Below are 15254 nucleotides of genomic sequence, written 5' to 3'. Positions count from 1 at the left end.
AATGGAATGGAATCAACCCGATTGGAATGGAATGGAATGCAATGGAATGGAATGGGATGGAATCAACCGGAGTGGAATGGAATGGAATGGAATGGAATCAACCCGAATAGAATACAATGGAATGGAATCAACCTGAATAGAATAGAATAGAATGCAATGGAATGGAATGGAATGGCATGGAATGGATTGGAATGGAATCAATCTGAACGTAATGGAGTGGAATGGAATCAACCTGAATGGAATGGAATGGAATGGAATGGAATCAACCTGAACGGAATGGAATGGAATGGAATGGAATGGGATGGAAACAACCGGAATGGAATGTAAAGGAATGGAATTTAATGGAGTCAAACCGAATGGAATGGAATGGAAGCAAATCAACCAGAATGTAATGTAATGTAATGGAATGGAATGGGACGGAATGGAACGGAATGGAATGGAATGGAAGCAACCCGAATGGAATGGAATGGAATGGAATGGAACGGAATGGAATGGAATGGAATCCACCCGAATGGAATGAAAAGATATGGAATGGAATGGAACTAACCTGAATGGAATGGAATGGAATGGAATGGAATGGAATGGAATGGAACGGAATGGAATCAACACGAATGGAATGATAGGGAATGGAATGGAGTCAACCTGAATGGAATGGAATGGAATGGTATGGGATGGAATCAACCGGAATGTAATGTAATGGAATGGAATGGAATGGAGTCAAAGGGAACGGAATGGAATGGAAGCGAATCAACCCGAATGTAATGGAATGGAATGGAAGGGAATGGAATGGAATCGAATGGAAGTGAATAGAATCAAACGGAATGGAGTGGATTGGAATGGAATGGAATGGAATTGAATGGAATGGAATCAACCCGTATGGAATGGAATGGAATGGAATCAACCCGAATAGAATGGAATGGAATTGAATGGAATGGAGTAGAATGGAATCACCCCAATGGAATGGAATGGAATGGAATCAACACGAATGGAATGGAATGGAAAGGAATGGAATGGAATGGAATCAACCCGAATGGAATGGAATGGAATGGAATGCAATAGAATGGAATGGAATGGGGTCAACGGAATGTAATGTAATGGAATGGAATGGAAAGGAACGGAGTCAAGCCGAATGGAATGGAATGGAATGGAATCAACCTGAATAGAATGGAATGGAATGGAATCAACCTGAATGGAATAGAATGGAATGCAATGGAATGTAATGGAATGGATTGGAAAGGAATCAAACTGAATGGAATGGAGTGGAATGGAATCAACCTGAATGGAATGGAATGAAATGGAATGGAATGGAATGGAATGGAATCAACCTGAATGGAATGGAATGGAATGGAATGGGATGGAAACAACCGGAATGGAATGTAATGGAATGCAATGGAATGGAGTCAAACCGAATGGAATGGAACGGAAGCGAATCAACCAGAATGTAATGGAATGTAAAGGGATGGAATGGAACGGAATGGAATGGAATGGAATCAACCCGAATGGAATGGAATGGAATGGAATGAAAAGGAATGGAATGGAAAGGAATGGAATGGAAAGGAATGGAATGGAGTCAACCCGAATGGAATGGAATGGAATGAAATGGAATGGAATGTAATGGAATGGAATCAACGCGAATGGAACGAAATGGAATGGAATGGAATGGAAAGGAATCAAACTGAATGGAATGGAATGGAATGGAATGGAATGGAATGGAATGGAATAGAATCAAAAGGAATGGAATGGAATGGAATGGAAAGGAATCAAACTGAATGGAATGGAATGGAATGGAATGGAATGGAATGGAATAGAATCAAAAGGAATGGAATGGAATGGAATGGAATGGAATGGAATGGAATGGAATGGAATGGAATCAATCCGAATGGAATGCAATGGAAAGGAATCAACCCGAATGGAATGGAATGGAATGGAATGGAATGGAACAGAACGGAATAGAATCGCATCATCCCAATGGAATGGAATCGAACGGAGTGGAATGGAATGGAATGGAATCGAATGAAATGGAATCAACACGAATGGCATGGAATGGAATGGAATTGAAAGGAATCAACCCGAATGGAATGGATTGGAATGGAATGGAATGGAATGGAATCTACCGGAATGGAATGGAATGGAATGGAATGGAATGGAACGGAATCAACTGGAATGGAATGGAATGTAATGGAGTGGAATCAACCCGAATAAAATGGAATGGAAAGGAGTGGAATGGAATGAAATGGAATGGAATGGAATCACTCCAATTGAATGGAAAGGAATGGAATGGAATCAACCCGAATGGAATGGAATGGAATCAACCGGAATGGAATGGAATGGAAAGGAATGGAATGGAATGGAAAGGAATCAACTCGAATTGAATGGAATGGAGTGGAATGGAATGGAATGGAATGGAATGGAATGGAATGGAACGGAATCAACCCAAATGGAATGGAATGGAATAGAATTGAATGGAATGGAATGGAATCAACCAGAATGGAATTGATTGGAATGGAATGGAGTGGAGTGGAGTGGAGGGGATTGGAGTGGAATGGAATGGAATGGAATGGAATGGAATGGAATGGAATAGAGTGCAATGGAATGGGATGGAATCAACCCAAATGGAATGGAAAGGAATGGAATGAAATGCCATCAACCCGAATGGAATGGAATGGAGTGAAATGGAAAGGAATGGAATGGAATGGAATGGAATGGAACCAAACCGAATAAAATGGAATGGAATGGAATGGGAGTGAATGGAATCCACCGGAATGGAATGGAATGGAATGGAATGGAATCCACTGGAATGGAATGGAATAGAATGGAATGGAATGGAATGGAATCAACCGGAATGGAATGTAATGGAATGGAATCAACTCGAATAGAATGGAATGGAATGGAATGGAAAAGAATGGAATCACCCCAATGGAATGGAATGGAATGGAATGGAATCAACACGAATGGAATGGAATGGAATGGAATCAACCCGAATGGAATGGAATGGAATGGAATGGCATGGAATCACCCAGTATGGTATGGACTGGAATGCAATGGAATGTAGTGGAATCAACCCTAATAGAATGGAATGGAATGGAATGGAATGGAATGGAATGGAATCAACCTGAATGGAATGGAATGGAATGCAATGGAATGGGATGGAATCAACCGGAATGGAATGGAATGGAATGTAATGGAAAGAAGTCAAACCTAATGGAATGGAATGGAAGCGAATCAACCCGCATGTAATGGAATGGAATGGAATGGAATGGAATGGAATGGAATGGAATGGAATGGAGTGGATTCCTCCCGAATGGAATGGAATGGAAAGGAATGGAAAGGAATGGAATGGAATCAACCCGATTGGAATGGAATGGAATGGAATGGAATGGAATGGAGCGGAATGGAATGGAATGGAATCAACCCGAATGGATAGGAATGGAATTTAATGGAATGGAATGGAATGGAATCCACCCGAATGGAATGGAATGGAAAGGAATGGAATGGAAAGGAATGGAATGGAATCAACCCGAATGGAATGGAATGGAATGGAATGGAATGGAATGGAATGGAATCAACCCGAATGGATAGGAATGGAATTTAATGGAATGGAGTGGAATGGAATCCACCCGAATGGAATGGAATGGAAAGGAATGGAATGGAAAGGAATGGAATGGAATCACCCCGAATGGAATGGAATGGAAAGGAATGGAATGGAAAGGAATGGAATGGAATCAACCCGATTGGAATGGAATGGAATGCAATGGAATGGAATGGGATGGAATCAACCGGAGTGGAATGGAATGGAATGTAATGGAATCAACCCGAATAGAATACAATGGAATGGAATCAACCTGAATAGAATAGAATAGAATGCAATGGAATGGAATGGAATGGCATGGAATGGATTGGAATGGAATCAAACTGAACGTAATGGAGTGGAATGGAATCAACCTGAATGGAATGGAATGGAATGGAATGGAATCAACCTGAACGGAATGGAATGGAATGGAATGGAATGGGATGGAAACAACCTGAATGGAATGTAAAGGAATGGAATTTAATGGAGTCAAACCGAATGGAATGGAATGGAATCAAATCAACCAGAATGTAATGTAATGTAATGGAATGGAATGGGACGGAATGGAACGGAATGGAATGGAATGGAAGCAACCCGAATGGAATGGAATGGAATGGAATGGAACGGAATGGAATGGAATGGAATCCACCCGAATGGAATGAAAAGATATGGAATGGAATGGAACCAACCTGAATGGAATGGAATGGAATGGAATGGAATGGAATGGAACGGAATGGAATCAACACGAATGGAATGATAGGGAATGGAATGGAGTCAACCTGAATGGAATGGAATGGAATGGTATGGGATGGAATCAACCGGAATGTAATGTAATGGAATGGAATGGAATGGAGTCAAAGGGAACGGAATGGAATGGAAGCGAATCAACCCGAATGTAATGGAATGGAATGGAAGGGAATGGAATTGAATGGAATGGAAGTGAATAGAATCAAACGGAATGGAGTGGAATGGAATGGAATGGAATGGAATTGAATGGAATGGAATCAACCCGTATGGAATGGAATGGAATGTAATCAACCCGAATAGAATGGAATGGAATGGAATGGAATGGAATAGAATGGAATCACCCCAATGGAATGGAATGGAATGGAATCAACACGAATGGAATGGAATGGAAAGGAATGGAATGGAATGGAATCAACCCGAATGGAATGGAATGGAATGGAATGCAATAGAATGGAATGGAATGGGGTCAACGGAATGTAATGTAATGGAATGGAATGGAATGGAACGGAGTCAAGCCGAATGGAATGGAATGGAATGGAATCAACCTGAATAGAATGGAATGGAATGGAATCAACCTGAATGGAATAGAATGGAATGCAATGGAATGTAATGGAATGGATTGGAAAGGAATCAAACTGAATGGAATGGAGTGGAATGGAATCAACCTGAATGGAATGGAATGAAATGGAATGGAATGGAATGGAATCAACCTGAATGGAATGGAATGGAATGGAATGGAAAGAAGTCAAACCTAATGGAATGGAATGGAAGCGAATCAACCCGCATGTAATGGAATGGAATGGAATGGAATGGAATGGAATGGAATGGAGTGGATTCCACCCGAATGGAATGGAATGGAAAGGAATGGAAAGGAATGGAATGGAAAGGAATGGAATGGAATCAACCCGATTGGAATGGAATGGAATGCAATGGAATGGAATGGGATGGAATCAACCGGAGTGGAATGGAATGGAATGGAATGGAATCAACCCGAATAGAATACAATGGAATGGAATCAACCTGAATGGAATAGAATGGAATGCAATGGAATGGAATGGAATGGCATGGAATGGATTGGAATGGAATCAAACTGAACGTAATGGAGTGGAATGGAATCAACCTGAATGGAATGGAATGGAATGGAATGGAATCATCCTGAACGGAATGGAATGGAATGGAATGGAATGGGATGGAAACAACCGGAATGGAATGTAAAGGAATGGAATTTAATGGAGTCAAACCGAATGGAATAGAATGGAAGCGAATCAACCAGAATGTAATGTAATGGAATGGTATGGAATGGGACGGAATGGAACGGAATGGAATGGAATGGAAGCAACCCGAATGGAATGGAATGGAATGGAATGGAACGGAATGGAATGGAATGGAATCAACCGGAATGTAATGTAATGGAATAGAAGGGAATGGAGTCAAAGGGAACGGAATAGAATGGAAGCGAATCAACCCGAATGGAATGGAATGGAATGGAATGGAATGGAATGGAGCGGAATGGAATGGAATGGAATCAACCCGAATGGATAGGAATGGAATTTAATGGAATGGAATGGAATGGAATCCACCCGAATGGAATGGAATGGAAAGGAATGGAATGGAAAGGAATGGAATGGAATCAACCCGAATGGAATGGAATGGAATGGAATGGAATGGAATGGAATGGAATCAACCCGAATGGATAGGAATGGAATTTAATGGAATGGAATGGAATGGAATCCACCCGAATGGAATGGAATGGAAAGGAATGGAATGGAAAGGAATGGAATGGAATCAACCCGAATGGAATGGAATGGAAAGGAATGGAATGGAAAGGAATGGAATGGAATCAACCCGATTGGAATGGAATGGAATGCAATGGAATGGAATGGGATGGAATCAACTGGAGTGGAATGGAATGGAATGGAATGGAATCAACCCGTATAGAATACAATGGAATGGAATCAACCTGAATAGAATAGAATAGAATGCAATGGAATGGAATGGAATGGCATGGAATGGATTGGAATGGAATCAAACTGAACGTAATGGAGTGGAATGGAATCAACCTGAATGGAATGGAATGGAATGGAATGGGATGGAAACAACCGGAATGGAATGTAAAGGAATGGAATTTAATGGAGTCAAACCGAATGGAATGGAATGGAAGCAAATCAACCAGAATGTAATGTAATGGAATGGAATGGAATGGGACGGAATGGAACGGAATGGAATGGAATGGAAACAACCCGAATGGAATGGAATGGAATGGAATGGAACGGAATGGAATGGAATGGAATCCACCCGAATGGAATGAAAAGATATGGAATGGAATGGAACCAACCTGAATGGAATGGAATGGAATGGAATGGAATGGAATGGAATCAAACAGAATGAAATGGAATGGAATGGAGTGGAATGGAATGGAATGGAATCAATCCGAATGAAATGGAATGGAATGGAATGGAATGGAATAGAATGGAATGGAATGGAATGGAATCAACCCGAATGGAATGGATTGGAATGGAATGGAATGGAATGGAATCTACCGGAATGGAATGGAATGGAATGGAATGGAATGAAACGGAATCAACTGGAATGGAATGGAATGTAATGGATTGGAATCAACCCAAATAAAATGGAATGGAAAGGAATGGAATGGCATGAAATGGAATGGAATGGAATCACCCCAATTGAATGGAATGGAATGGAATGGAATCAACCCGAATGGAATGGAATGGAATCAACAGGAATGGAATGGAATGGAAAGGAATGGAATGGAATGGAATGGAATCAACCCGAATGGAATGGAATGGAGTGGTATGGAATGGAATGGAATGGAATGGAATGGAATGGAATGGAATCAACCCGAATGGAATGGAATGGAATGGAATGGAATTGAATGGAATGGAATGGAATCAACCAGAATGGAATTGATTGGAATGGAATGGATTGGAGTGGAGTGGAGGGGATTGGAGTGGAATGGAAAGGAATGGAATGGAATGGAATAGAATGGAATGGAATGGAATGTAATGGAACAGAGTGCAATGGAATGGGATGGAATCAACCCAAATGGAATGGAAAGGAATGGAATGAAATGCCATCAACCCGAATGGAATGGAATGGAATGAAATGGAAAGGAATGGAATGGAATGGAATGGAATGGAATCAAACCGAATAAAATGGAATGGAAAGGAATGGGAGTGAATGGAATCCACCGGAATGGAATGGAATGGAATGGAATGGAATCCACTGGAATGGAATGGAATAGAATGGAATGGAATGGAATGGAATCAACCAGAATGGAATGTAATGGTATGGAATCAACTCGAATAGAATGGAATGGAATGGAATGGAAAAGAATGGAATGACCCCAATGGAATGGAATGGAATGGAATGGAATGGAATGGAATCAACACGAATGGAATGGAATGGAATGGAAAGGAATGGAATGGAATCAACCCGAATGGAATGGAATGGAATGGAATGGAATGGAATGGAATGGAATGGAATCACCCAGTATGGTATGGACTGGAATGCAATGGAATGGCGTGGAATCAACCCTAATAGAATGGAATGGAATGGAATGGAATGGAATGGAATCAACCTGAATGGAATGGAATGGAATGCAATGGAATGGGATGGAATCAACCGGAATGGAATGTAATGGAATGTAATGGAATGGAGTCAAACCTAATGGAATGGAATGGAAGCGAATCAACCCGCATGTAATGGAATGGAATGGAATGGAATGGAATGGAATGAGTGGATTCCACCCGAATGGAATGGAATGGAAAGGAATGAAAAGGAATTGAATGGAAAGGAATGGAATGGAATCAACCCGATTGGAATGGAATGGAATTCAATGGAATGGAATGGGATGGAATCAACCGGAGTGGAATGGAATGGAATGAAATATAACCAACCCGAATAGAATACAATGGAATGGAATCAATCTGAATGGAATAGAATGGAATGCAATGGAATGGAATGGAATGGCATGGAATGGATTGGAATGGAATCAAACTGAACGTAATGGAGTGGAATGGAATCAAACTGAATGGAATGGAATGGAATGGAATGGAATGGGATGGAAACAACCGGAATGGAATGTAAAGGAATGTAATTTAATGGAGTCAAACCGAATGGAAAGGAATGGAAGCGAATCAACCAGAATGTAATGTAATGGAATGGAATGGAATGGGACGGAATGGAACGGAATGGAATGGAATGGAAGCAACCCGAATGGAATGGAATGGAATGGAATGGAACGGAATGGAATGGAATGGAATCCACCCGAATTGAATGAAATGGAATGGAATGGAATGGAACCAACCTGAATGGAATGGAATGGAATGGAATGGAATGGAATGGAATGGAACGGAATGGAATCAACACGAATGGAACGGAAGGATATGGAATGGAATCAACCTGAATGGAATGGAATGGAATGGAATGGGATGGAATCAACCGGAATGTAATGTAATGGAATGGAATGGAATGGAGTCAAAGGGAACGGAATGGAATGGAAGCGAATCAACCCGAATGTAATGTAAAGGAATGGAATGGAATGGAATGGAACGGAATGGAATGGAATGGAATCAACCTGAATGGAAAGGAATGGAATGGAATGGAATGGAATGGAATGGAATCCACACGAATGGAATGGAATGGAAAGGAATGGAATGGAAAGGAATGGAATGGAATCAACCCGAATGGAATGGAATGGAATGGAATGGAATGGAATGGAATCAACCGGAATGGAATGGAATGGAATGGAATGGAATGGAATCAACGCGAATGGAACTCAATGGAATGGAATGGAATGGAATGGAATGGAATGGAATGGAAGCAACCCGAATGGAATGGAATGGAATGGAAACAACCCGAATGGAATGGAAAAGAATGGAATGGAATGGAATGGAACGGAACGGAATAGTATCGAATCACCCCAATGGAATGGAATGGAACGGAATGGAATGGAATGGAATGGAATGGAATGGAATGGAATCAACGCGAATGGAATGCAATGGAATGGAATGGAATAGAATGGAATGGAATGGAATGGAATTAATCGGAATGGAATGGAATGGAATCGAATGAAATGGAATCAACACGAAAGGAATGGAATGGAATCAATCGGAATGGAATGGAATGGAATCGAATGAAATGGAATCAACACGAAAGGAATGGAATGGAATGGAATGGAGTGGAAAGGAATCAACACGAATGTAATGGATTGGAATCTAATGGAATGGAATGGAATGGAAAGGAATCTACCGGAATGGAATGGAATGGAATGGAATGGAATCAACCCGAATAAAATGGAATGGAATGAAATGGAATGGAATGGAATCACCCCAATGGAATGGAATGGAATGGAATGGAATCAAACCGAATGGAATGGAATGGAATGGAATCAACCGGAATGGAATGGAATGGAACGGAATGGAATGGAATGGAAAGGAATCAACCCAAATGGAATGGAATGGAGTGGAATTGAATGGAATGGAATGAAATGGAATGGAATGGAATGGAGTGAAATGGAATGGAATGGAATCAACCCGAATGGAATGGAAAGGAATGGAATGGAATGGAATTGAATGGAATGGAATAGAATCAACCAGAATGGAATTGATTGGAATGGAATGGAGTGGAGTGGAGTGGAGGGGATTGGCGTGGAATGGAATGGAATGGAATGGAATGGAATGGAATGGAATAGAATGGATTGGAATGGAATGGTATGGAATAGAGTGTAATGGAATGTAATGGAATCAACCCAAATGGAATGGAAAGGAATGGAATGAAATGCCATCAACCCGAATGGAATGGAATGGAATGAAATGGAAAGGAATGGAATGCAATGGAATGGAATGGAATCAAACCGAATAAGATGGAATGGAATGGAATGGGAGTGAATGGAATCCACCGGAATCGAATGGAATGGAATGGAATGGAATCCACTGGAATGGAATGGAATAGAATGGAATGGAATGGAATGGAATCAACCGGAATGGAATGTAATGGAAGGGAATCAACTCGAATAGAATGGAATGGAATGGAAAAGAATGGAACACCCAGTATGGTATGGACTAGAATGCAATGGAATGGAGTGGAATCAACCCTAATAGAATGGAATGGAATGGAATGGAATCAACCTGAATGGAATGGAATGGAATGCAATGGAATGGGATGGAATCAACCGGAATGGATTGTAAAGGAATGGAATGGAATGGAGTTAAACCTAATGGAATGGAATGGAAGCGAATCAACCCGAAAGAAATGGAATGGAATGGAATGGAATGGAACGGAATGGAATGGAGTGGATTCCACCCGAATGGAATGGAATGGAAAGGAATGGAATGTAAAGGAATGGAATGGAATCCACCCGAATGGAATGGAATGGAATGGAATGGAATGGAATGGAATGGAAAGGAATCAACCCGAATGGAATGGATTGGAATCTAATGGAATGGAATGGAATGGAATGGAATCTACCGGAATGGAATGGAATGGAATGGAATGGAATCAACCCGAATAAAATGGAATGGAAAGGAAAGGAATGGAATGAAATGGAATGGAATGGAATCACCCCAATGGAATGGAATGGAATGGAATGGAATCAAACCGAATAGAATGGAATGGAATGGAATGGAATCAAGCGGAATGGAATGGAATGGAAAGTAATGGAATGGAATGGAAAGGAATCAACCCGAATTGAATGGAATGAAGTGGAATGGAATGGAATGGAATGGAATGGAATCAAACCGAATGGAATTGATTGGAATGGAATGGAGTGGAGTGGAGTGGAGTGGAGGGGATTGGAGTGGAACGGAATGGAATGGAATGGAATGGAATGGAATAGAATGGAATGGAATGGAATGGAATAGAGTGCAATGGAATGGGATGGAATCAACCCAAATGGAATGGAAAGGAAAGGAATGAAATGCCATCAACCTGAATGGAATGGAATGGAATAAAATGGAAAGGAATGGAATGGAATGGAATGAATTGGAAAGGAATGGAATGGAATGGAATGGAATCAAACCGAATAAAATGGAATGGAATGGGATGGAATGGAAAGGAATCCACCGGAATGGAATGGAATGGAATGGAATGGAATGGAATGGAATGGAATGAAATCAACCTGAATGGTATGGAATGGAATGGAATGGAATGGAATGGAATGGAATGGAATGGAATAGAGTCAACCCGAATGGAATGGAATGGAATGTAATGGAATGGAATGGAATGGAACGAAGTCAAACCGAATGGAATTGAATGGAATGGAATCAACCCGAATAGAATGGAATGGAATGGAATCAAGCTGAATAGAATAGAATGGAATGCAATGGAATGTAATGGAATGGATTGGAATGGATACAACTCGAATGGAATGGAGTGGAATAGAATCAACCTGAATGGAATGGAATGAAATGGAATGGAATGGAATGGAATCAACCAGAATGGAATGGAATGGAATGGAATGGGATGGAAACAACCGGAATGGAATGTAATGGAATGCAATGGAATGGAGTCAAACCGAATGGAATGGAACGGAAGCGAATCAACAAGAATGTAATGGAATGGAATGGGATGGAATGGAACGGAATGGAATGGAATGGAATCAACCCGAATGGAAAGGAATGGAATGGAATGGAATGGAATGGAATGGAATGGAATGGAATGGAATCCACCCGAATGGAATGGAATGGAATGGAATGGAATGGAAAGGAATGGAATGGAAAGGAATGGAATGGAATGGAATTGAATGGAGTCTACCCGAATGGAATGGAATGGAATGAAATGGAATGGAATGGAATGGAATGGAATCAACGGGAATAGAAAGAAATGGAATGGAATGGAATGGAAAGGAATCAAACTGAATGGTATGGAATGGAATGGAATGGAATAGAAATAACAGGAATGGAATGGAATGGAATGGAATGGAATGGAATCAATCCGAATGGAATGCAATGGAATGGAATCAACCCGAAAGGAATGGAATGGAATGGAACGGAACGGAATAGAATCGCATCACCCCAATGGAATGGAATGGAACGGAGTGGAATGGAATGGAATGGAATGGAATGGAATGGAATGGAATCAACCCGAATGAAATGGAATGGAATGGAATGGAATGGAATTGAATGGAATGGAATGGAATGGAATCAATCGGAATGGAATAGAATGGAATGGAATCGAATGAAATTGAATCAACACGAATGGCATGGAATGGAATGGAAAGGAAAGGAATCAACCCGAATGGAATGGATTGGAATGGAATGGAATAGAATGGAATCTATCGTAATGGAATGGAATGGAATGGAATGGAATGGAATGGAATGGAATGGAATGGAACGGAATCAACCGGAATGGAATGGAATGTAATGGATTGGAATCAACCCGAATAAAATGGAATGGAAAGGAATGGAATAGAATGAAATGGAATGGAATGGAATCACACCAATTGAATGGAATGGAATGGAATGGAATCAACCCGAATGGAATGGAATGGAATCAACCGGAATGGAATGGAATGGAAAGGAATGGAATGGAATGGAATGGAATGGAATCCACCCGAATGGAATGACATGGAATGGAATGGAATGGAACCAACCTTTATGGAATGGAATGGAATGGAATGGAATGGAATGGAATGGAATGGAACGGAGTGGAATCAACACGAATGGAATGGAAGGGAGTGGAATGGAATGGAATGGAATGGAATCAACCTGAATGGAATGGAATGGAATGGAATGGGATGGAATCAACCGGAATGTAATGTAATGGAATGGAATGGAATGGAGTCAAAGGGAACGGAATGGAATGGAAGCGAATCAACCCGAATGGAATGGAATGGAATGGAATGGAATGGAATGGAGCGGAATGGAATGGAATGGAATCAACCCGAATGGATAGGAATGGAATTTAATGGAATGGAATGGAATGGAATCCACCCGAATGGAATGAAATGGAATCCACCCGAATGTAATGGAATGGAAAGGAATGGAATGGAAAGGAATGGAATGGAATCAACCCGAATGGAATGGAATGGAATGGAATGGAATGGAATGGAATGGAATGGATTCAACCCGAATGGATAGGAATGGAATTTAATGGAATGGAATGGAATGGAATCCACTCGAATGGAATGGAATGGAAAGGAATGGAATGGAAAGGAATGGAATGGAATCAACCCGAATGGAATGGAATGGAAAGGAATGGAATGGAAAGGAATGGAATGGAATCAACCCGATTGGAATGGAATGGAATGCAATGGAATGGAATGGGATGGAATCAACCGGAGTGGAATGGAATGGAATGGAATGGAATCAACCCGAATAGAATACAATGGAATGGAATCAACCTGAATAGAATAGAATAGAATGCAATGGAATGGAATGGAATGGCATGGAATGGATTGGAATGGAATCAATCTGAACGTAATGGAGTGGAATGGAATCAACCTGAATGGAATGGAATGGAATGGAATGGAATCAACCTGAACGGAATGGAATGGAATGGAATGGAATGGGATGGAAACAACCGGAATGGAATGTAAAGGAATGGAATTTAATGGAGTCAAACCGAATGGAATGGAATGGAAGCAAATCAACCAGAATGTAATGTAATGTAATGGAATGGAATGGGACGGAATGGAACGGAATGGAATGGAATGGAAGCAACCCGAATGGAATGGAATGGAATGGAATGGAACGGAATGGAATGGAATGGAATCCACCCGAATGGAATGAAAAGATATGGAATGGAATGGAACTAACCTGAATGGAATGGAATGGAATGGAATGGAATGGAATGGAATGGAACGGAATGGAATCAACACGAATGGAATGATAGGGAATGGAATGGAGTCAACCTGAATGGAATGGAATGGAATGGTATGGGATGGAATCAACCGGAATGTAATGTAATGGAATGGAATGGAATGGAGTCAAAGGGAACGGAATGGAATGGAAGCGAATCAACCCGAATGTAATGGAATGGAATGGAAGGGAATGGAATGGAATCGAATGGAAGTGAATAGAATCAAACGGAATGGAGTGGATTGGAATGGAATGGAATGGAATTGAATGGAATGGAATCAACCCGTATGGAATGGAATGGAATGGAATCAACCCGAATAGAATGGAATGGAATTGAATGGAATGGAGTAGAATGGAATCACCCCAATGGAATGGAATGGAATGGAATCAACACGAATGGAATGGAATGGAAAGGAATGGAATGGAATGGAATCAACCCGAATGGAATGGAATGGAATGGAATGCAATAGAATGGAATGGAATGGGGTCAACGGAATGTAATGTAATGGAATGGAATGGAAAGGAACGGAGTCAAGCCGAATGGAATGGAATGGAATGGAATCAACCTGAATAGAATGGAATGGAATGGAATCAACCTGAATGGAATAGAATGGAATGCAATGGAATGTAATGGAATGGATTGGAAAGGAATCAAACTGAATGGAATGGAGTGGAATGGAATCAACCTGAATGGAATGGAATGAAATGGAATGGAATGGAATGGAATGGAATCAACCTGAATGGAATGGAATGGAATGGAATGGGATGGAAACAACCGGAATGGAATGTAATGGAATGCAATGGAATGGAGTCAAACCGAATGGAATGGAACGGAAGCGAATCAACCAGAATGTAATGGAATGTAAAGGGATGGAATGGAACGGAATGGAATGGAATGGAATCAACCCGAATGGAATGGAATGGAATGGAATGAAAAGGAATGGAATGGAAAGGAATGGAATGGAAAGGAATGGAATGGAGTCAACCCGAATGGAATGGAATGGAATGAAATGGAATGGAATGTAATGGAATGGAATCAACGCGAATGGAACGAAATGGAATGGAATGGAATGGAAAGGAATCAAACTGAATGGAATGGAATGGAATGGAATGGAATGGAA

This window comes from Pan paniscus, chromosome 11 (genome assembly GCF_029289425.2).
Source record: "Pan paniscus chromosome 11, NHGRI_mPanPan1-v2.0_pri, whole genome shotgun sequence".
Lineage (NCBI taxonomy): Eukaryota > Metazoa > Chordata > Mammalia > Primates > Hominidae > Pan > Pan paniscus.
The sequence above is the reverse complement of the archived record's forward strand: the minus strand, read 5'-3'. Positions refer to the sequence as shown.